Below are 25,360 nucleotides of genomic sequence, written 5' to 3'. Positions count from 1 at the left end.
CTCACTGATGTACGCTTTACAATATTGAACTGATCGACAAAAAGTGTTACTAGTAATATCTCTTTTGTTTTACAATATTTTTTTCGTACAACTAAGAAATCTGCGAGATTAATAGTTATCTTATATGAAAATTTAAACTTCATAGTAAAACAAAATGTTTTTCTAAAAAAAAAAGTTGACCGGACGGATTTCACATTCGCCGATGTACGCTTTGATTATACTGAAATGATCGACAAAAAGTGTTATAAATATCTCTTTTGTTTTTAAATATATTTTTTTCTTCGTGAAACTAAGAAATCTGCGAGATCAATAAATATGTTAATATATGAAAATATAAACTTTACAGTAAATAAAAAAAGTTTTTCTACAAAAAAAAGTTGAGCTGACGGATTTCGCTACAAATAATAAAGACCAGATCAACAAAAAATGTTGATATTTCTCATATCTAACAATATTTGTCGGTGAAATTAATAAACCTTTAAGAAAAATAATTGTATAAATGGTATTGTATGTAAATACTAACTCAATAATAATAATAATAATAATAATAATATCTTTATTTAAAGAGAGTAACTCATTTGAATTAAACCCAATCGTAAGGTAATTCAAGACCATATCAAGACCACTTTCGGCTATTTTTTTGCCATACATTTTGTCCGTTTCGAGTAGCATTTTCATTTTTTGCACTTAAATCAAAACGTCATTTGCTTTCTCTTGCTTTAGTGAACGGCCCTTTGAGCGGGTCGCCATTTTAGAAATTAGCAAACTTTACGACGGACTCGAAACGGCGACGTCATAATACGGTCACGACACTATAGCGGCTCCGAGAGCGATGCGTATAAACAATAGTGTGATTTCCCTTTAAAACGTCATAGAATTTTATGAAACTTTGACCGAAGCTTTTTTTTTTTGGTTAAGAGATTGAGTCTGAACCCAAATTTCGAAAATATATTTTTCTGTATTATACTGAGAAGTGGAATTCGTTTTTCATTGCAATTAACAAATTACCACCATACAGTTTCGGATTTCATTTGTTAGACATCAATTAATTTGCTAAACCTTTTAGGAAAAGAGAGGCGAAAGATACCAAAGGGACTTTCAAACTCATAAGTCGTGTTGCTCATGTTAGTACAAACCCGTAATAAGCGAGTCTAATTCGGTTGGTCACATTTTGGGAAAGGGGGACGGGATTGTAGTTACGATAATTGGAACATATCCGCTATCATTTGTGAAACGGATATTCCATAACGGTCAACCAACTCGTGATGGCGTCCGCTTGGAACTCTTGGTTTAATAGCTTCCTTGTCAGCAGCAATCATCTATCAAGGAAATCATGAAAGGAAATACAAGCCCGTATGCAGGCGCTGCTGGAATGTTGCTATATAGAAGTGGATTTTGCTCATGGTTGAAGGCCGTACGGTGACCTATAGTTGTTAATTTCTGTGTCATTTGGTCTCATGTGGAGAGTTGTCTCAGTGGGAATTATACCACATCTTCTTATTTTTATATCATCTATATAGTGGAAGGTAAGGTTAAAGGATACTGCTTACTTCTTTTCTTTCTTCCTAAGAAGTTTCTGGAATTAATGTTTTGAAACTTGGAAAAAAGCTTCTTCAAGATCAAGAAATAGCACCAGAAGCCGGAAAAGTTCAACTTTTAAAAAGGTTCCTGTATTTTACATTTTTAGTGGTAAATGGACTTAGAATTTGGCATCAACGATACACTTTACACTAACAGAAGCAATAATTTGTTTTAGATTTTGGTTTCCTTTTCCCCCCTTAATCTAGGTTTCTAATTTTTGGCAACAAAAGTTAAACGATGTTCAAATCTCACTAAATCAATCAAGAAGATGCAAATCAAGTTACCCAATACAAAACTTAGGAAATCACACAAAATATAATAAGGAGCGAGACCAGGTTCGTCGACAGGAACAGCGCCCCAAGTCCATTTAAGCATGTAACACTTGCTATGCAACTCTTTCTCAATAAAATGATACAAATGTTAATTTGTGGCAACTGTTCTAATGGAGGCTTGTGCTGAATTGGATTCCCTTAAGATGGCACGCGCGAGGGTGGTTTTAAACGACCTTGACTACCATAAGGGTCTTGCACGGTCGGCCCTGGCTTGCGCCTTTTTGTGCATTTAAATATTTTATTTTTACCCTAAGGTAATTGAATTTAGATGGCACGATGAGGGTGGTTTTTAACGAATTTAGATGGGCCATTACTTATGGGTTTTTTTAACCACCTTGACTAGCCATAAAGCCCTCGCACGGTCGGCCCTGGCTTGCGCCTTTTTGGACATTTAAATAATTCATTTTTACCATAAGGTGATTGATATAATTTGAGTGACAAATATAAAAAACCTTATATGAATAAAAAGTAAAAATAAGCAAAAATTTGAAGGATAAAATAACTAATAAATAAATAAAATGATGAAAAAAAAAGGGATGAAAATAAAATAGAACTTAAATAGAATAAAAGAATATAAAAATGATTTTTTTTTATAGAAAACCAAAGAAAATAAAAATAAAAAGTAAATAAATAAAAAAAAGAATTGGAGCCACCAACACTAGGAACAGGAGGAAAGCTAGGCACAGCAAACGGCAGTAAGCGGCAGCAACGTTATCCTGGTACTCCAGCAGCCATGTAAAGAGCGGATACATTTGATACGCCAAATTGTGTATGTGAATTTAGTAAATAAAGGAAAATAGAATAAATAAAAAACCAAAGGGTGTATGTATAATTTTGACTGCTTTGTGCTAGCCTACTGCTTTGAGGACTTTATAGTGCTAGTACACTGGAACGCTGTCCGCAGGAAGACAAACGCCCTACGCTAATTAAAACTGGGTTAGCGCAAACCAGATCTTGCAAAGTACCATTTTTTAAGTCTTTGATTTGACTTGCGGCTTTAATAAATGAATGGTAGAATAAATATTAAAAAAAGAAAGTCCAAAATATTAAACACAAAAATAATTTATGTAGATGGCATGATGATGGGCGTTTTTAACGACCTTGACTGGCTATAGAGACCTCGCACGGTCGGTTTATGGCAAGGGTGTCTTCCGCCATCTTATGATAGTAAAATAACAGAAAACAATTGGTCTAGATCTTTAATGAAATGTGCAAATTTTGAGAGAAGAATGTAATTCATTTGTTAGAATTTTCGTTTTGTCATATTTTTCGACTATTTTTAAAACATTCATAATATTTTTTTGTTTGGCTCAATTTTTCATCTTTGACATATAAGGGGAGATAATTCCGATAATGTAACTTTAACCTGGAACATGTTAGGGGACGACCATTTGATATTCTAGAGGGAGGGGGGGGGGGGGCAGGATGATTTTGAAAATAAATAATACAGCCTTGGTAATAACAAAAATGAATGGTTTGTTCTGTGGTAGTTTGAAAATAAATAACCTGACTTACAATGTATTGAAAATAACTTGGCAGGTCATTTAAGCCATTTTATAAATGCTATTTTGAAGTATGAGATTGCACCAGATTCTTCCAAAATTCGTCTTTTTTCATATTTTTTTCGGGAAAAACTTCCCAATTCTTTTAATAATATAAATATTAATGTATTTGAAATGTTTGAAAATGGGTTTCCGATTTTCACTTGAGGTATATTGTCTCGTGAACATTTACCTCACTTTTATTACAGGCCCGTAACTACATTGAGGCACATGCCTCACTGTTGGAAATTTCAAAACAAAAGCTCGTCTTCATATCAAATTGTTTTCACGACAAGTGTCTTGCAAGAAGCAAGTTCTGTTCACCCTCTGACGTAGCCCCTGTTTTTTGAGATCCATGTTTCTCATTTATTTTTATTTTTCAGTGTTGATTGTCTATAATGTTTGTCGTTTTGTGATTTATCTGTTCCCGGGTTTGTCTTTTGTTCATTGATTGCCCTTCTTTATGACTATTCTCTTAGTGTTGCATTCTATTTGTAATTTAGTAATTATGTTTTAAACTTGAGTTTTATCATATTTAAGGACCTTTTGTCTATTACAAACTACTTTAAATTGTATCCCAGTTAGGAACTACATCAAGTTGTAATTGAAATGTGTTATGAAAACTGACTTGACATAGTTATATCAATATAATCATGATAATCAGCCCCCTCTTAACTTAATTTGAAAAAAAAAACATATTTGACAGGTATTAAAGGTTTTTCTGCAAACTGAAACATTTTTTGCTTTGTCCTACATATTGGTCTTTTGATGTTGTCCCTATAAACTAAAAGTCTTACACTGAATCTATATATTTTGCTTTGAGACCAGAATATTGTCAAAAAATTAAAACAGAACTTGCGTTTCAGATTAAGAAAGGGTCTGGGAAACGCGCATAATGCATGATTTTGCGCCATTTTTTCTATAGCTTCTTGGGGCCTTCAGCGAACCTCAGACTCTTCGCTGATTTTTTTTTTCAGTCCCTTGTTTTATAAATGAAAATGAAAAATCATGCTTCAACAGTGCAGAAAATGAATAAACTGTCCTTTTGGTCCACAAAAATAAATAACCCATCCAAAACAAATCCTCCTGCCCCCCCCCCCCCCCCCAGAATATCAAATGGTCGTCCCCTTATGAATTTACCTATTTTGTTTTGTAGCAAGAAAACGAGTGCATTGACCCCGACATATCCCCATCCCCGAAATCCCCATTATAAGAGCTCCTCATATTCTAGTCTTAAAATTCTTTTTCTTTTTATTATATATTTGAAAAAAGCCATGATATAAACAAGGATTTGTATAGTAACTAAACAAATCATTGATATATATATTAATATAATATTTAATAAAAAAGAAAACAAAAAATCCCCAAAACTATAGTTCTGGCTACTGTACTGTACCAGAGACATATATACACATGTGTATATATGTCTCTGACTGTACGTAGAATGCAATAGTTTCCATATTTATGTACTTGCATATTAAATTCATTATTGTGTGGGAAAATGCTGATCACATCATGTTTGGTTTTATAGTAAGTTTTGTCAGAGACATATTATACATGGTATTGTATCATATGTCTCTGGTTTTGTTTACACAACTGAACAACCGATGGAGTTACATACACTAGATAAAAGACGGTATTGTAATGTTTGGCTGTACGGATTTATCCCCCTTGTTCTATTAGGAGTTGTCTACCTTACAATTTATGTTGACAACTTTCCAGACGTATTTCTGCATAGATTGTAGTATGTGTATATGTAAGTCATTTGGTTCTTTAACATACTAAATCAAATAGCCCATGTTTATTAAGTTCAAGATTATTTTCAAGAATAATGTTTATCTCCAGAAAATGTATAATTTGTCTGTTGCCTGTGTTGGTGAATGAGGATTGAGACTAAGAGGAAAAAGATGGTCCAACCTGCCTTGTCAAGGATACATTTATTTTTGGGCCTGTCTGATCCAATGGCACGTGGTTTCAGTGTGCTCATTCTTCTGACAGTATATGCTATTTTTTTGAGTTTTGAAAGAACAATGTGCACATGTTTATCTGTTATTGTTACATAATGATAATTTGGAAACTTGGGTCATTTTGAAAAAAAATTCGTAAAAGTTCCGCGGAACCCAGTGTCTCGCCTACTTTTGCTGTTAATCACAGGCTCAACAAAAATGAGGAAAAAAACTAATAAAAATATTCCTCTCTATACTATCTTTTGATTGTAAGTAGCTTCTGTCCAAGTTTGGTAAAAATCCAGGATAGTTTAATTATGAATCTAATAAATGTTTTAAAAACTTAAACTGCAGACTGTATGTAATGTTAACTGGAAGAAAAACTAAGTCCATTTATAAGTAAAATACGGAAAAAATGGAACAAAATTTTAACAAAATTTCCTTCTAGATACAAGCCTTTGGTCATTATTGACACAAGCTTCTGTCCTAGTTTGGTAGAAATCCAGGATATTTTAAGAAAGCTGTTAAAATTTTTAAAAACTTTAACCACAGAGTGAATGTAATGTTAACTGGCAGAAAAACTAAGTCCATTTATAAGTAAAATGCGGAAAAAATGGATTTTTTTATTTTACAAAATTTACTTCTCGATACTATCTTATGATCATAAACAAGCTTCTTTCCAAGTTTGGTAGAAATCCAGGATAGTTTAAGAAAGTTATTAAAATTTCAAAAACTTTAACCACAGAGTGAATGTAATGTTTCCTGGCAGAAAAACTAAGTCCATTTATAAGTTAAATACGAAAAAAATGTAATTTTTTTTTTACAAAATTTACTTCTTGATACTATCTTATGATCATAAACAAGCTTCAGTCCAAGTTTGGTAGAAATCCAGGATAGTTTAAGAAAGTTATTCGAATTTCAAAAACTTTAATCACAGAGTGAATGTAATGTTTCCTGGCAGAAAAACTAAGTCCATTTATAAGTAAAATACGGAAAAAATGGAATTTTTTTTTTACAAAATTTACTTTTGAATATTATCTTATGATCATAAACAAGCTTCAGTCCAAGTTTGGTAGAAATCGAGGATAGTTGAAAGTTATTAAAATTTCAAAAACTTTAACCACAGAGTGATTATTTGTGGACGACGCCGCCACCCGCCACCGATGACGACGATGCCAACGAAATGTAGGATCGCTACGTCTCGCTTTTTCGACAAAAGTAGAAGGCTCGACAATGACACCTCAAAAATAGATAACAGTCATTCAGTGAAAAGATATTTAAAGATATCCTAGCAGTTTATCTGTATGAGTTTTGGGCTATTCATTTTCTTTGCAGACTCACAAAATTTTGGACAATTAGATTTAACTGGTACCAAAAGATAAAGGGTATCATGTCGTTCCGCCCCAAGTCAATCCTGCCCCAAGTTGATCTGGCCCAAGCCATTCTGGCCCCATGGTACAATAATGAATAAGAATTGTAAAAATGGGAGGGTTTTGTGATACTGATTCATGGCAAGTGGAACTTGCACATATAAAAAATTGTGTTCTCTTCCCGCCATGTCTGACATTGGAGGAATATTTTTAGGAAGCAGTATTGATGATTAATGACATTTGGCAAATCAAACAACAATTTTTTTGAGAAGTTAGTAAAACTTGAAACAAAAACAAAGTTTGAATGCATCAACTTGGGCCTAAATTAATATATTGTTTGTTTCCCCAACCTAGACCCTGCCAAGCAGGTGTGGGTAGGTAGGTAGGTACCGTAGGGAAATATTTTATTTTTCCAAAAAGCTTGAACATTTTCGGATGATCCGGCAAGCCTGAAAATCGGAAATGAATAAAATAATATTTGACTAAGTTTTGACAATAAAATTTTATGATTTGGACCATTTATGCAGGGTCGGTCGGGATTGGGGAAACAAACAATATTTTATTTTAGGCCTTGGGAATCGGTATGTACAGTTGTGAATGTAAAGATTTGATATTACACCAGTTGAAAGACTTGTTAAGATCAAAGTCATTTGATAAATTACTGATTAATGTTGATTAATGTTGATGGTACTAACTTTTGTAATATATATATGTTTTTGTATAATGATGCATACACAGTAGTCTTGTAACCTCTTATAAAATCCTAGCCAACATAAATGCTTTATACTGCATATAATCATCCTCATTAAAATAAATTGATTTGAATATACATATTTTACATTAAACAAATGACATATTTCGATAAATAAAGTACTAAATATTAAATGTTAAGAAAAAAATTTGAATAAATGTCTCCTCTGATCATGCTGATGAAAATGTTTAAAGCACAATTTGTTTTTATTCATTATATTAATATTTATTAGCTACAAGTCAAATATGTAATTCTTATTCCTTGTAAATATTTTTAAAACTTGGGCAGGGTCACTTTGAATTAGGGCCGAATCGACTCGGTCTGTACGACTTGGGCCGGATCGACTTGGGGCCAGATCGACATGAATTCAAGATAAAGGGACATGAACTTAAGATTTTTGTTTATTTACCTGTCATGTCTGTAAATAGCTGTGTTTGAGGGGCACTCTCTGTTCAAACATAGGTTATATATGTTTCGAACTCCTCTGACAATAGTCCAAGATTGCTCTGGTGTCCTTTTTAAGGACTTGTTTGGGTTGTGGATCCTACGACCCAAACAAGTCTTAAACAACGCCTTGAGAGCAATCTCGGACTACTCTTATAATTGCTTCATGTATATATATTTATATGAGTCCCAGGATTTAAATAACCAAAAACTAAAATTTGACAACCAGCATTAAAGTAAAAATCAACAATTGTGACAGTGATTAAGAAATCTGGAATTTTCTAGTGTTGTAGTAATCCCTATGCTGAAGGCCCTTCCAGGGGTGTCATTGTTGCTTTCTATCAAGTAAAAATAAATAACCTCATTTAGTTCAAGTGGCACAAAATCTCGACATTCACTAAACTGAACCCAAAGCAAAGGAAAGCATTTTTATTGCTGTTTTCACCTAAAGTCAAACATGTCAAACAGTTTTAAGAAATGCTAGCTATAGATGTCCACAACAGTACTACATTTGTACATACAAATTGTATATGTGCATTGAATCTCACAGATTTGGGGGTAATTAGAACAAATTACTAACTTAGAGTTAGTAGTAACTAGAACAGGTAAAGAAATCTAATAAGTATCATCCTGATTTGTTGGGTTGTTGTCTAATTGAAATATATCCCACATTTAACTCATATCATATTCTCTGTAAGTACATTTATACCAAACATTTTAAAGAAATTTTTGTGTAAATACAGAAATCAACTGGACATTGGGTCCAGTAAACCATTCTTCTTAACTGGACAAGACTATTTTACAGGACATTTACTCATATGATTTGGACAAAATTAAAAAAAAAATACTGGTCATTTGGTCCAGTAATGCATATCACAAAACTGTACCAAACCAATTTTTACTGGACTTTGCCTAATGTCTGGCGACCTTGGGAATGACTGTTAATGACAAAATTGACTTATCATAATAATAAGATAGGAATGTATGTCAAATGTATGTCATACATGTGTTTTGTATGACAGTAAGACAGAGCATATCTATTTTCTCCTCTGATATATTGGTAATTAGTTAATGGTTTTTAATTAACGCTGCATAATAGATGGATGGTGAAGTCTGACAAACACATAAACCTGTAATGATAGACATTGTATTGATGAATATTTTAAAATGCATGTACATGCATTGGTTTTATTTTACTGTACATATTTTTTGTAAATGTACATTTTGTGTTTCATATGGTTAACAAGGTTTAACTTTTAAAACTATATCAGTAATGAGGAAAATGTCCTGTTAATTTACCCATCAAACCTACAATTTTACCCTTTTTTACCCCATTTTTACCTCTTTAGTCTTCCTCATTTTGTTTTAGTGGTTGTTAAAATAAAACAGAAATCATTTGTTTCTAACCTACCAAAACTGTTTCCATTGTGTGAACAAAAAAAGATACCATAGATACTGGGATCAATAATTAAGACAGCAAGCCAACGACACAAATAACCAAAAATGTAGAGGTCAACATATAGTATATATACCCAATTATGTGTATCTAATTTACACCAAGATATCTAATGTTTAATGCAAAAGGACCTTATGTTTAGGAAAAATATAATAAATGCAGGATATCCAATTACACTGAATGGCATCTAATTTGGTGTAAATTTTTTTATAAGTTTTGATTGTGCATGGGCATAATTAATGTTCACTACATATACGTTTGTTTGCTTATTTATAATTAGGTACTAAATTATGTGACCTTTGAATAAGGATCACCCAAAATGTTACCTTTATATGGGCATAGAAATTTTGAAAGAAAAAAAAATTCATTGGTCCGTCACCATTATATATTGATTTGACCATGTAGGTAAATTTAAAAATCTGTTTTAAGTTATTTAGTAAAATAAGGAAGGTAAATTAAAACCAAAAATAGTAAAATTGAATTATATGTAAACATCATATTTCCAAGGATCGTCCTGCATATACTAGTCATGATTTAATCTATATTATTTTGTGTAATTGTTCTTGTATATTTATGTTTGTTAATAACTCTCATGGAATTGATAGCCTTTGATACTTGTAAGAATTCAATTTGTTGAGCTCATTAACCAATTCGAAAATTTTATTAATAATCCACAAATCATAATTATAGATAAGCTGAGTCTGATGTCAAATTTGAGTCTTTGACGACTACGTCTGTTTTTCTCAAATATGAAAATTCACCTTTTGAAGATGCTAGAACTATAATATAATAAATAAATTTTTGAGTTATGCTTTTTGTCGAGCCTTCGACTTTTCTCGAAAAAGCGAGACATAGCGATCCTACATTCCGTCGGCGTCGTCGTCGTCGTCGTCGTCGGCGGCGTCCACAAATATTCACTCTGTGGTTAAAGTTTTTGAAATTTTAATAACTTTCTTAAACTATCCTGGTTTTCTACCAAACTTGGACAGAAGCTTGTTTATGATCATAAGATAGTATCCAAAAGTAAATTTTGTAAAAAAAAAATTCCATTTTTTCCGTATTTTACTTATAAATGGACTTAGTTTTTCTGCCAGTTAACATTACATTCACTCTGTGGTTAAAGTTTTTAAAATTTTAACAACTTTCTTAAACTATCCTGGATTTCTACCAAACTTGGAAAGAAGCTTGTTTATGATCATAAGATAGTATCCAGAAGTAAATTTTGTAAAAAAAAAAATCATTTTTTCAGTATTTTACTTATAAATGGACTTAGTTTTTCTGCCAGTTAACATTACATTCACTCTGTGGTTAAAGTTTTTAAAATTTTAACAACTTTCTTAAACTATCTTGGATTTGTACCAAACTTGGACAGAAGCTTGTTTATGATTAAAAGCTAGTATTTAGAAGGAAATTTTGTTAAAATTTTGTTCCATTTTTTCCGTATTTTACTTATAAATGGACTTAGTTTTTCTTCCAGTTAACATTACATACAGTCTGCAGTTTAAGTTTTTAAAACATTTATTAGATTCATAAACTATCCTGGATTTTTACTAAACTTGGACAGAAGCTACTTACAATCAAAAGATAGTTTAGAGAGGAATATTTTTATTAATTTTTTTCCACATTTTTGTTGAGCCTGCGATTAACAGCAAAAGTAGGCGAGACACAGGGTTCCGTGGAACCCTTACGAATTTTTTTTGTAATAAGCACTGTTGCTCATTTATAAGTTTGCGTCATCCTTTCCAAGTTTCCATAAGTCAACCTCTGAAAAATAAAGATTCTATAAGAGGGAACATAGTATACGGCAGATTCCATATAAGAAAGTATAACAACTCCCATAAGCACGTTAGGCAAAAATCATAAGCAATGAACTTCTGTTTTTGAATACATGCTTTACTAATAAAGATAAAGACAATTTGACCAAAAAAAAAATTATGAGCATCATCCTTTTTAAATAAACGAAGCCTTAAATATTATGTTTCTGACATAAGATTTGACAGACTTTATTGTTTCTTACATAAGATTTGACAGACTTTATTGTTTCTGACATAAGATTTGACAGACTTTATTTTTTCTTACATAAGATTTGACAGACTTTATTATTTCTGACATAAGATTTGACAGACTTTATTTTTTCTGACATAAGATTTGACAGACTTTATTATTTCTGACATAAGATTTGACAGACAAATTGAGTTTCTGACATAAGATTTTGACAGACTTGATTCTGACATAAGATTTTTCATACATAAGATATTTTGACAGACAATATATATTTGTTTTTTTTGACTGACATTGGAAATCAAATCCTAGTTGAAAGTCATTTTTAAAACTCCTGGAAAATACTGCAGCCTAACATCAAACAAGATTTCACTACAGGTCAAAGAACTTTAACTGTTAGCACATTCAAATGTTTCAGACATAAGAAAAAAAGTTTGACAGATCTTATGTAGGAAACATATAAGTTAAAACTATTGCTTGAATAAAGTTAAATGAAAGAATCAACATGTGTTTTTTCTTATGCACAGCATGACTTACAGTTTTAACTGGCATATATTGGAACCTACAATGATTTTGAAAGTTTTTACAGCGATGTTCCTGACATAAGATTTATTGACAGACACTGAGCTATAAAGCAAGATATTTGAAATTGAAAAAAAATATATCACAGATGTTTTTGACTAAAAAAAGTAACAAATTTGGGAACAGGGATGTTTGAATAACCAGACTACACTAGTAAATACCAGTATACAAGTGTCAACATAAAGCATTGCAACACATAAACATTGTGTAAAAAAATGGGAGTTAATTCTGTCAAAATTTTTGCATTTTTTCAACTTGTTTTAATCATTTCTACTTTAAACGGAAACAATCATATCCAAAAATTATTTTTAATAATTTCTTCTAACATCATTATTCCTCAAAACATCCACAGATTATCTTTAAAATAACAGTGATTATTATTTTTATTTATTTATTCATTTTGACAGACATTTCAATTTCTTATATGGAATCTGCCATACATGTAAATGAGAAAACTACATCTAATACATTTTGTACATAGAGGGAAAAAAATATATCTATGAGCAAGTTTATGAATTTTATTACTCATCTCTTTTAAGACTCATGATTCCCGGGGTTAGAGCCCCCCTTTTTTGGACGATCAATGCTTTTAAATGGGGACATATGGTTGCAACCCCCCTTTATCCTGGGTTGGAACCCCCCTTTTAAAATTTGGCTGGATCCGCCCTGTTCATTTAGGAACATACAATAATAAACTGTTAACACAGAAATATGTCTTGCCTTTTTGTTATTTTGATAATGCAAATGTTGCAATTTAAATAGCAATACATTTTTATACGACCGCAAAAATTTTTTCGGTCGTATATTGGTATGACGTTGGCGTCGTCGTCGTCTGGCGTCGTCCAGCGTCGTCCGAAGACACATTGGTTTTCGCACTCTAACTTTAGTTTAAGTGAATGGATCTCTATGAAATTTTACCATAAGGTTCAATACCACAAAAGGAAGGTTGGGATTGATTTTGGGGGTTATGGTACCAACAGTTAAGGAATTAGGGGCCAAAAAGGGGCCAAAAATAAGCATTTTTGTAACTTCCAGACATAACTTGTGTGTTAGTGTATGGATCTCTCTGACATTGTACCACAAGGTTCCATATCACACAGGGAATGCTGGGATTAATTTTGGGGGTAATTGCCTCAAAATATTAGGAATTAGGGGCAAAAAAAGGGGCAAAAAACAAGCATTTTTTTAGTTTCATGACAATAACTTGTGTGTAAGTGTATGGATCTTTCTGAAATTGTACTACAAGGTTCCATATCACAAAGGGAAAGCTGGAATTGAGTTTGGGGGTAATTGCCCAAAACGTTTAGGAATAAGGGGCCAAAAAGGGGCCAAAAATAAGCATTTTTCTAGTTTCCAGACAATAACTTGTGTTCAAGTGTATGGATCTCTCTGAAATTGTACCACAAGGTTCCATATCACACAGGGAATGCTGGGATTGATTTTGGGGGTAATTGTCTCAAAATATTAGGAATTAGGGGCCCAAAAAGGGGCAAAAAACAAGCATTTTTCTAGTTTCAAGATAATAACTTGTGTGTAAGTGTATGGATCTTTCTGAAATTGTACTACAAGGTTCCATATCACAAAGGGAAAGCTGGAATTGAGTTTGGGGGTAATTGCCCAAAACGTTTAGGAATAAGGGGCCAAAAAGGGGCCAAAAATAAGCATTTTTCTAGTTTCCAGACAATAACTTGTGTTCAAGTGTATGGATCTCTCTGAAATTGTACTGCAAGGTACCATACCACAAAGGGAAGGCTTGGATTGAGTTTGGGGGTGATGAATCATAAGGGTGTAAAAATTTGGGGGGGGGGGGGATTTTTTTTTTTTCCCTTTTTTTTCTTTTTTTCCTTTTTTTTTTCTTTTAAAATTTTCCATTTTAAGTTGGTTATTTCTGTTTTATATTTAAAAGCAAATAATAATGATATGGTAGGAGATACACACCAAACAGGATGTGTAAATTATTATAAAATAAGTATTGTGCAATAGCAAGAAATTTTCAATTGCACAGTATTGCACAATAGCAAGAAATCTTCAATTGCACAGTATTGCGCAATAGCAAGAAATCTTCAATCGCACAGTATTGTGCAATAGCAAGAAATATCCAATAGCACAATATTGCGCAATAGCAAGAAATTGTCAATTGTACAGTATTGCGCAATAGCAAGAAATATTCAATTGCACAGTATTGTGCAAAAGAAGATACTTCGTATAAATTGCTTATTTCTTGACCAATTTCAATGGGGTTTTATTCTTGAATTCTTGGGGTTCTTTAATATGCTGATTCTAACCGTGTATTAAGTTTTTGGATTTTTGGCCCCGTTTTTAAATTGGTCCACATTGAGGTCCAAAGGGTCCAAAATTAAACTTTGTTTGATTTCATCAACAATTGAATTATTGGGGTTCTTTGATATGCCGAATCTAACCGTGTATTTAGATTCTTAATTTTTGGTTCTGTTTTCAAATTGGTCTACATTAAGGTCCAAAGGGGTCCAAAATTAAACTTAGTTTGATTTTAACAAAAATTGAATTCTTAGGGTTCTTTGATATGCTGAATCTAAACATGTATTTAGATTTTTGATTATGGGCCCAGTTTTCAAGTTGGTCCAAATCGGGGTCCAAAATTAAACTTTGTTTGATTTCAACAAAAATTGAATATATGGGGTTCTTTGATATGCTGAATCTAACCATGTATTTAGATTTTTGATTTTTGGGCCCCATTATCAACTTTGTCCACATTGAGGTCAAAAGGGTCCAAAATTAAACTTTGTTTGATTTCATCAAAAATTGAATTCTTGGGGTTCTTTGATATGCTGAATCTAACCATGTATTTAGATTTTGGATATTGGACCGTAATAGTTGAATGTCCAATTTAAAATTTTTAAGTTCTTAGACCACATTCATTCTGTGTCAGAAACCTATACTGTGTCAAATATTTAATCACAATCCAAATTCAGAGCTGTATCAAGCTTGAATGTTGTGTCCATACTTGCCCCAACTGTTCAGGGTTCGACCTCTGCGGTCGTATCAAGCTGCGCCCTGCGGAGCATTTTATTGTACTTTAACATGCAAGTTATGCAGATATTCAAAGTCAATGAACCATGACTGAAGGTGCATGGCTAAACAATCTCCATGGAAATGAGATGTGCCAATGCTAATACAACTGCATATCAAATACCATTGACTTATCAGAAGTTGTTCCCTTTAAACAAACCTAAACACAAACATTAACTTGTAAACTATGTAAAAGTTTCAAAGTTAATGAACTATGATGAGGGGATGGGGCTATATAATCTCCATGGAAACGAGAATTGCAACTGCAAATACATTTGCATACCAAATATCATTGAGTTAACATTAGTGGTTCATCTTTAACTGATCTAATAACAAACTAATACTTGTAAACTAAGCAAAAGTTTCAAAGTCAATAGACTGAGGGGTAAGGACCTAATATTCTTCATAGAAATGAGATGTGCTAATACTTTTACAACTGCATACCAATTATCATTGGCCTACCACTAATGGTTCCCCTTAAACTGACCTAATCACAAACTAATACATGTCAAAGTCAAATGGGCAAAGTCAGCTTTAATCCGGAAATGCTTCCCCTGAGTTGAGCCCTAGAAACTACATGTAGGAAGAAGACATTAAATTTTTAGTTATGTATAAGTTGATGTGACAATAAATGGACAGTTATAATACCATGAATTCTTAGATATAAAGTAGTGATAACAAAGTATACTTGTAGGAGTATGTAAAGTTATTATTGTATTAGTCAGGTGTAACATAAAAGATATTTTATTTCTGCATGGTTAAGTCATGATCAGCATTTTAACTACATAGATCTATGACAAATGCATAGGTTTATTCAGGGCCTCTGTGGCCAAGTGGTCGAAGTACTGTGGATTCATTAATATTCGTTGGATACAAATTTTCGGGGATTTGATGGGTACAGAGGAACCACAAATTTAAATGTTCAACGAATTACAAATTTTCTAAAGGAATGTATGCATACTTTGTCAAAACAACGAAATTATATATCCACAAAGTTTTCCTCAATCCACGAAAATTGGTACCCACGAAAATAAATGAATCCACAGTAGTTGATCTACTCTTTCACAAGACTATCAACGCTGAGGTTGTGAGTTCCAACCCTGCATGTGGCAGGTTCGTTGACTCAAATCTTTATCGACTAGGATTGTCAGTTTTCCTGCCAATGGTTGATGGTTCAGACTAATTTCTCTCCAGGCACTCTGGCTTCCTTCAACAAAAATAGACCACCATGATATAAAACCAATAGTGCTGAAAGTGGCATTAAACACCAACAATCAATCAGTCAGTCATAGATTTATAATGCCCACCACATACTTTTTAGTTTTAAGTAATGAAGTTATTGTAGTGCCATCATTTTGTAATTACTTTAATAAGTACTGTTTCTGAAATTTGGCATATGTTTTATAGTTAATTTGAGTTGAAATGACAAATGTAAAACAATTCAAACGAGAAAAAATAAGGTGTGATTTATGTACAAAACTATGAATGAAAAACAAATATGATATACAGCAACTATATGAATTTTAAATAACCTTGACCTCTGACTTTAAGGAGAAAAAAATAAGTGTTTTTGCTATTAAACCATTTTCAGTCTTTTCTTTACTTCCTGAAATAGGTTCAAAAACTTTTTGTGGGGTCCATTAGATGAAAATATCTAATCAAAAGTTCCTTTTATAAAAGCAATTTTAATGTTATTTACAACTTGACTTGGATTTATAAGGATGTTTTATGCTATAAAACTAAAAGGCCTCGAAATGACAAATGTAAAACAATTCAAACAAGAATTATATATCCATATCATGATAATTAATTACTGCAACAATGTATTTAAGCATTCAATTGCAAAAGCAATTTCTAATGCAACAATGGATTGAATACAATACCAATTTTAAAAGATCCAGTACATCACAATCAATACATAACTTGGTCATTGTGTTGGTCATGATGTAATCACAGGATCAATATATATTTTCTAGACATGACCTTTCAGGGTATCACTATTACATAATATGTACAGACTAGTTATGCTTGCATTGGTGTCTGGAATCTTACAAGGAAATTAGGAATATAACATGATATATGCTAATTAGATTTTTAAAGTGAATCATTGAATGGATTGGAATATTTATGGGTCAATTATTTTAAATTTATAAATGTTATATCAATAGTATGGAGTCTTTTTCTATGATTCCAGTCTGGGCCAAAAACCAGCATGTGACTAGACAAAATTGATTTTGGCTAACAAAAATTAAAAAAAAAAATGGTAGGACATATATTTGAATATTTTTTAAAGAATTTTTTCTCTCATGTTGACACACATGACACAGAGCACTCTGGCTTCCTCCGCCAATAAAAACTGACTGCCATGAACAGCTAATAGTTCTGAAAGTGGCATTAAAACATTAGATATCTAAAAAGTCAAGCCTCAATGTCAGCACCACTATCTTTACTTAAAATATCCTGATTAATGATATTAATATACATGTACATGTAATTAGCCAGATTATATCAGACATATTGATCTACATCTATCTGGATGATTCTATTGTATGTAGGCTAATACATGAAGTCTAGGGAGAAATGTTTTCACACTCCTTGTAATGTAATTCTAAGGTATGTAAATATTAGTTATTCTATATATAAAATAAGTTTTGTAGTCCCAGTGTTTTCCCCGGAATTTTATTGAAGGATGGAGGATTGACTGAAAGGATGGTCATGTCTTGAATTTTTAAGGATGGGGGCTTATATAAAGTAATAGGAAATTTAGAAAAGGACTGTCCTCGCAAAGGTTTTGGAAAGAATTTTTATTTGTTAGGCATGGTCATGGTGTTTCCATATTAACATTGTCAAACCTCAAATGGGAGCGGAAAAAACATTATGTAGGGACTGGAGAATTTGTAGTAATTGATAAGTATAGTTATGAAAAAGGGATACCTGTAAAGTTATCTGAATTTCTGCTGTTGGGCCTCAAGTTTTAAAATCTCTATCCTTGGCCATTATGATCTTTTTTTTATAGTGCATCAATTTTCTGCAAAAAATTATCTCAAATTGGGCAGCAATTTCTTTTTAGTCCCCTACCGTCGAAGGGGACTTTAGGTTTGCACTCCGTCCGTCTGTCCGTCTGTCCTTCTGTCAGTCCGGCAATTCAGCTTTCCACACTTTTTTTCTTCATTCTTAAAGATATTGATTTGATATTTGGTATATAGTTTTATCATGTCAAGTTATAGATCAAGTTCAAATTTTGTTCTGGTCTGATGATTTAATCCAGAGTTATGGACCGTAACTCTGGACCATATCTAATAGTGTTAGAGTACTATGTTAAACCATATTTCTGTACAAAGGGAGATAACTAATTTTTTAAAAGACATTCTTTCTTCAATTGTTTGAAGAATTTTTTGGCAGGTTTGTTAGTTATTTAGTATAAACTAATTTTCTGAATGCTATATATATATAAAAAAAAATTATGAAGAGAAATCCTTTAATTAGATAATAATCTATTTTTATTATGTATATATTTCAATACATTACATTGTGTAAATAAAAGTTGTTGACATTTTATAGATAAGTTACAAATCTATATTAGTTTGTGACAAATGAAAGAAAAAATATTTGGAACTATTAATTATATTTGATTATAATTTGAAAAAAGATATACATATTTAATTTTAGAGAACTATTAATCATATCCAATGTTTTTTTCATCATACTTATACGATATTGATTGATAATTGGTATATAGTTTTATCATGACAAGTTACAGATCAAGTTCAGATTTTTGTTTCGGTCTAATAATTTTGTGCAGAGTTATGGTCCTTGGACTTGAAAAATTCACTCATATAATCAGTTCTCCACACTGTTTTTAGTCATGTTTGAAGATATTGACTTGATATTTTCTTTTTGTTTACACCATGGCAAGTTATAGAACAAGTTAGCATTTTGTTCCAGTATAATGAATTTTTACCCGGTAGGGGACTATGTATTGCCATGCAATACTCTCAGAATGCTTGTTAACCTCTGAATTTTTCTGTCCAGATTTATGTTTAGTATTTGGCACTGAAAGATAAATAAACATACAGCAATCAATCAATCCGTCTTAGTCTTAATAAGCACTTTGTATCCACAGAAAACTGTTATAATTTTACAAAAAAATAATTTTGAATACAGCATTTCCCAATATAAAAAGATTCTAGAAAGAGATGTACATGTATGTATTTTAAGTAAATGTATGATTTAAGGTATAAATGTAACTATATATAGATAAATGTGAGTGGACAGATATTTAGTAACACTAAAACATATGTTCATTTCTATCCAACTGTGATTATTTATTACAAATATCTGTAAGTATTTGAAATACAGTTAATTAATTACTAATTGTGTTCCATATACTTTATTGTTTTGTAATTTGAAAAAACCTTTTGAAAATATTAAGTTCAGTGCTTCTGCTAAATAAAAGATTGAGATGCAGGAAGATGGTTTGTAAGACCAAGTATATTTTGTCATTCCTTCATCCACGATTTTGCTCTCAGTTTGATCCCACTTCCCTTTCCCTGCTTTTTTCCATTCCTTCCATCCTTTGTAATTATAATTTTGAAATTTGTAGCTGTATAATTTCCTTCCGTTTTGCATTTATTTTAATACTGCTTATTTCTAGAACATGCTTTATAACGGGAAGTAAATTAGGTGATTTTTTAAAAATACTATTTTTATATTGAGGCAATCTGAATATAGGGATATATCTCAACTAGGTATGTTACTCATTATTTCAAACTTGGAGTTCCAATATTAAATAAATTTTTTAATGTGTTTTTTCCCCCCAGTAAGATACATATGTAGATATATCTTTTAACTTATAAAGGTAAGTTTCTATAGGATTCTTCTTTTTTCTAAAACTTTAAAGAAACCTTGATTTGAATGATGTATGTCACATGTATGTACCTTATAGAAAATAATACAGGTATGTAACAATATATTCAGGCATCTCACATGTTTTCTTAGAAGAATGTTATGTTATTAAGAAGTTTTGAAGTTTTGAAGAATTTGATAATTTATGTAATTTGATTGATTGTTGGTTACTTAACGTCCTGTGGCAAATATATTTATTTAAAGATCTTCAGTTTGATTGAAATGTTAAAGAGTTTAATTAACATTATAATCAACTTTGTTAAACTGGATGTACAATCTTTTATCATATATATATATGTTCCTAGTGCAATTTCAAAATTAATTTACACAAGTCCTGAAGTCCACCTGAGTAACATTGCAGAATATCAATCATTTAATCAATCAATCAATTTAAAGTTTTAAAAACTATCCTCATGATACTGTTGATATATCTATCAAATTCAAAACACCAGTCTCGATAAATGCATATGTTTTCTTAAAAAAAAAACATAAAGATAAGTATCGCAGGTCTGGGTAATTTTCAAAATGCAATGCTTTTATACATATTTGAATCTTAAATAGCTAATCTGTATTTTTCATGGATATAACTCCTTGTTGTTGAAGGAGATAAGTTCCTTGGACTGTAATTGATACCAGAATAATCACACTAATAGATATTTTATGAGACATGTACCGAATGGCTCAGAAATTAACATGGTTATATAGGGAATCTTCATGTGAAAAAATTTAGATTGATTTCACATTAAAGGTTTCCAAACCATATAAATGAAAAGTTAATCTCATCAGGGAATTACCTTTTTATAGACATATGTAATTTATCAGTGACGTGTGTCTGGAATCGATGCCAATGTTTGGGATGACATAATCGGAAAAATACAATAAATCACATTCCAAGGAACTTGAATGATCCTAAAATTCTCCAAGGATTATTTGGTTGAAATTGAGAACGGTATAAACTTAATGCTATTAACTGAATGGTTTGTATCAGAATATTGTTTTCTATTTTTTGTTTTTAGAGAAAAGGATTTGTTTACTGTAAATATTAATATTTTTTTTGGTTGCTATTTTCATGATTTCAATATCGATGCATAAACTTTTCGTGCCGTGCTTGTATGTAATATCTAAAGGCACTCTTGACATTAAAATTGTAGGAACAATTTCCTTGTTTACAGTTGATGATAGATGTACAAATGTATTAGGAACAATACTTTGTATAATATTGTAAAAAATATCATGAACATGTACATGTATTGATCAATCTGAGTTTTGATTGACTTATCAATACCAAATATATTTATGTAATAATTTTTAGAGGGTTTAAAAAAAAGTATTATGCATTGAGACCAATTCAAAATAATGGTTGTATGTTCAGGGAGGGGGTTTAAGGGCAGTTTTATTTGTAGTGGGAAACCTGCAATGCTTTAGTTATCTGACCAAATGGTGATTAACTGATAAACTCATAAATCACAATAACATTGAAATGCTTATGTTTTATGGAGATCTTCAAATGTAATACTCTGTCATTTTCCTTATAGAATCTTATTTTCACTATTAAATGAATCTTCCTGGACCAAACAGAATATGAGCATAAATATTTACAGTGCAGTGTTTGAATTATTGAAAAAGAGATGATATACTAAGTAAATTGTGCAGCTAAAGATGCCTATATATATGCTATCTGGGGCACTGATTCTGTGTCTTAATTATCCAAACTTAAAATCTCTGGTTGCAGTTAATTGCTTGAAAACTATTGAAAAATGGTTCTATATTTAATTTTGTTTGCAAAGGGTAATGATTACTTTCTAATTATATAGAAAGTACAAAAGTACTGCATTAAGTTCTGTTTCACTAGATGAACTCGTTTTTCTATAAATAACTAAGAATTATTCATCTATTATTGATCTTGTGAAAGTACAGACTAAATTAATATTGTGGACAGGAATGAATTGGAAAAAATGTACAATCTGTATTTTCTTCAAGATGCTTATATATACTTTGCCCTTATTACTAGTACTGGTATGTACTATTGATTTTAAATCTAAAAAGTCATATGCATGTGGGAAGAATTTCAACTATGACCAAATCATTCACAAATTCTATACATTTTTGATAAAATAGTCACTACATAATCTTGTTATATATATATATAAGATATGAAATATGGAGGTACAATTCTGTATTACTGGAACTTCAATTAGAATTTGAACTAAAGTTATAAATTCTTTTTCAAATGTTTATAGCAAGTATAAAACATTTGATGTTCTGCAATTAAAAGTAATATTAAGTCATGAAGTGGCCATTTGACATGTTTGAATGAATTAAAAGTATTTAATTTAAAAGTATATAAAATATATAGATAGTTTTGAATGTAATTGAAATTTCAGTAGTGAAGTGGATTCGAAGAGGGTGTGGATGAGTTTAATTTAATGTTTGACAAATTGTACTTTCAAAGATTTGTTTCCTCACATCTATGCAGAAGTTCCTTGATTCACCAGAAACCAATGTCAGTGTTTTGTTTATACATTTTTACACAGCAAGTAAATTTTGGAATAAGCTGAAAGTTTTTAACCTTAATCTTTCTTTGAATAAAATATCACTCATTGTATCTCCTAGAGAAAATTAAAATCTTTATCAGTCCCCTACCGATGAAGTCGAAGGGGACTTTAGGTTTGCACTCCGTCCATCTGTATGTCTTTTCGGCAAATCAGTTTTCCACACTTTTTTCTTTGTGCTTGAAGATATTGATTTGATATTTGGTATATGGTTTTATCATGGCCAGTCCAGACCAAGTTTGAATTTTGTTCCGGTCTGATGAATTTGTGCTGAGTTATTGTCCTTGGACTTCGAAAATTCAGGCATGTAATCAGTTTTCTGCATTTTTTTTTTCATTATGCTTGAAGATAGTGATTTGATATTTTGTAAATAGTTTAGCCATGACTAGTTACAGATCATCTTTGACATGTTTGAATTTTGTTTGGTTTGGATGATTTTTTTTGCAGCGTTATGGTCCTTGGAAAATTGACGCAAATAATCAGTTTTCCACACTTTTTTTTGTCATGCTTTAAGATATTGATTTGATATTCGTTATATAGTTTTAACACCATGACAAGTTATAAATCAAGTTAGTTGTTCCAGTACAATGCTTTTTAACCGTTAGGGGACTATGTATTGCCATGCAATACTCTCAGAATGCTTATTTTATTCAAGATGCTAATGCTTTTACATCATGAAATAATTCAATCTGCATTTGTATCATAAGAGAAGAACTTTATTTTAAGTAAAAATCAATGAAGAATTTCTTTATTACTTCTGAGCAAAGCACTTGAAATTGAAATTGAAATGTTATTGATTTGACACCTTTTAGTTTTTTCTCTCATTGTATATAAGGTATTTTGAATAAGACCACATTGACAGTAAAGTTCTTTTGAAAAAATATTTAGATGAAATAGAAGACACTCACAAAATCTCCTATACATATGTGAATTTTATGTTTATTTCAAAATTTGCAACTGTCTACTGACACATCTATATAATACTCCTGTTGAAAGAAGTATTAGTGATCAGATTTTTGTCAAGTTCAATTGCTTTTATTCCGTTTGTTATGGACTTAGATTCGTTCATTTTAAACCAATTTTTTTTTTATTGACATGATTGAGGTACATATAAATGTATTTTGAGGTGAACTGTTATCTGAATTTTTATGTGATGATGGGGTTATGCATGTCAAATGGGTTGATATCCCAAAACTGGATTCTGAATGCACAACATCATCAAAATTTGGAAATGTTCAACTGTTGTTGGGTACCACTAAACAAGATTCTGAGTCATGCCCTTTTTAAAAAAAGGCATAATTTATTGATTATTTAGTTCCATGCCATCATAACTTCCACTAAGTTCCACCAAATCATTCGATTGGATGTTTAATGCCACTTTCAGCACTATTGGCTATTTTGTGGCAGTCAGTTTTTATTGGTGGAGGAAGCCGGAGTGCCCAGAGAGAACCACCAACCTTCGGTAGGAAAACTGACAATCCTTGTCTATTAAGATTGGAGTCCAGCGCACCTGCCACTTGGGAAATCGAACTTACAACTTCAGTGTTGACAGGCTAGTGATACAGTAGTTGAACAATATCCCAGAGGTATGCTCCTTGATATTGTCGGAAAGGCCAAATATTTGGTTTCTGAAGCATATCCCAAGTAAGCCTTCACTGAATCATTTCAAATTTGAAAATGTTGCTAGGGACCAAATAACACAGATAGTAAGATTAAATTTGATGGATTTCACTTTTGTTATTCATTTAGAATGTGCCACTTATTGAGTAGGAAAATATTTCAATTCTTGGTTTTTGATTGAAAAGTTCAGAGTTAGCAGGGGCAAAAATTCATTTGAAATGTGGGTAATTATTTTTTGGAATTACTGAACACAGGATTATTTGTTATTGGACAGATTTCATATTTGTCATTCTAGAGTTATGTCCCTTGTTTTTTTGATTGATTGTTTTTTGGTTGCTTAATGCCCAGTGGCAACTATTTAATGCATATTCCTTTTTAATTTGAAAAATACCTCAACTGATGGTTTCTACATGAAGATGACTATAGTTAAGAAAGGCAATTTGAAACAGAATAGAATGTATGCTCTGTGTTGCTTCATGACCATACTGTATATTTACATGTATCAGCAGATTTCTTATTTGATTATGGAAACTCAAAATGAAAAATGAAGGCTTGCATGGATGATAAATAATTGTATTAGAAAAATCATTTCTAATCTTAAGTCTTTTTGGAGAAATGTTCAAAAATACATGTTTTTTTAGTTTTTGGCATTTTATCTAAAGTAAATGTGACTAATATATTTTGAGTTTATTGATACAAGTTATGCATGCAGTTGATTTTGTCTGTTATTCTAATCAATCTCAATTCTGGTAAGTTTTGTATTTGATAAACAGATCTGCTAGAAATAAATGTCTGTTTATATTGAAATTTATATATGGCTGTTGTTTAAACCAAAGATAAACTGTTCCAGTATACAGCTACCGAATGGACAGTGTCATACATGTATTTTTGAACATTTGTCTCTCCAAAAAGACTTAAGATAACAATATTTTTGAGTATTTTAACAAATCTAACATGTGCCTGTAAGCACTTATATCAATATGCCACAAGCATGCAAGGGAATATGTTGGTTCCTTCTATAAAATATTCAGTCATGCCTTTTTCATGAAGTCACAAAAGCAAAATTAGAGGAGTAAGAAAATTTGACATCTGAATTGAATTTTGACCAATGAAGAACTGAGATCAAACAAATCACAAATTGATTATAAAAAAAACAACCGATCAGGGACAGTATAAATCGGCAGAATTACAGAAACTCCTTCATATGTCACCAATAAATTGTACCGGAACA

The 25,360-nt window shown here is 31.4% G+C and overlaps 1 protein-coding gene across 2 annotated transcripts in view; it reads left to right on the top strand.

Moving 5' to 3' along the window:
• Positions 1 to 5,135: 5,135 nt before the first annotated feature.
• Positions 5,136 to 25,360, top strand: part of LOC127712251 (phosphorylase b kinase gamma catalytic chain, skeletal muscle/heart isoform-like) — a 50,937-nt gene continuing 30,712 nt past the window's right edge. Inside the window, exon 1 of one of the 2 annotated variants that reach the window (XM_052218580.1) lies at positions 5,136 to 5,210. The gene's annotated coding sequence lies outside the window, so the exon portion shown is untranslated. Of the gene's footprint in view, positions 5,211 to 19,718; positions 19,801 to 25,360 lie in introns of those variants that run through there. The other variant, XM_052218579.1, reaches the window with a different exon arrangement.

The sequence above is a fragment of the Mytilus californianus genome, unplaced genomic scaffold (genome assembly GCF_021869535.1).
Source record: "Mytilus californianus isolate M0D057914Y unplaced genomic scaffold, xbMytCali1.0.p SCAF_8, whole genome shotgun sequence".
Taxonomy (NCBI): domain Eukaryota; kingdom Metazoa; phylum Mollusca; class Bivalvia; order Mytilida; family Mytilidae; genus Mytilus; species Mytilus californianus.
Note: the sequence above shows the minus strand (reverse complement) of the source record. Positions and strands in the feature narration are given on the sequence as shown.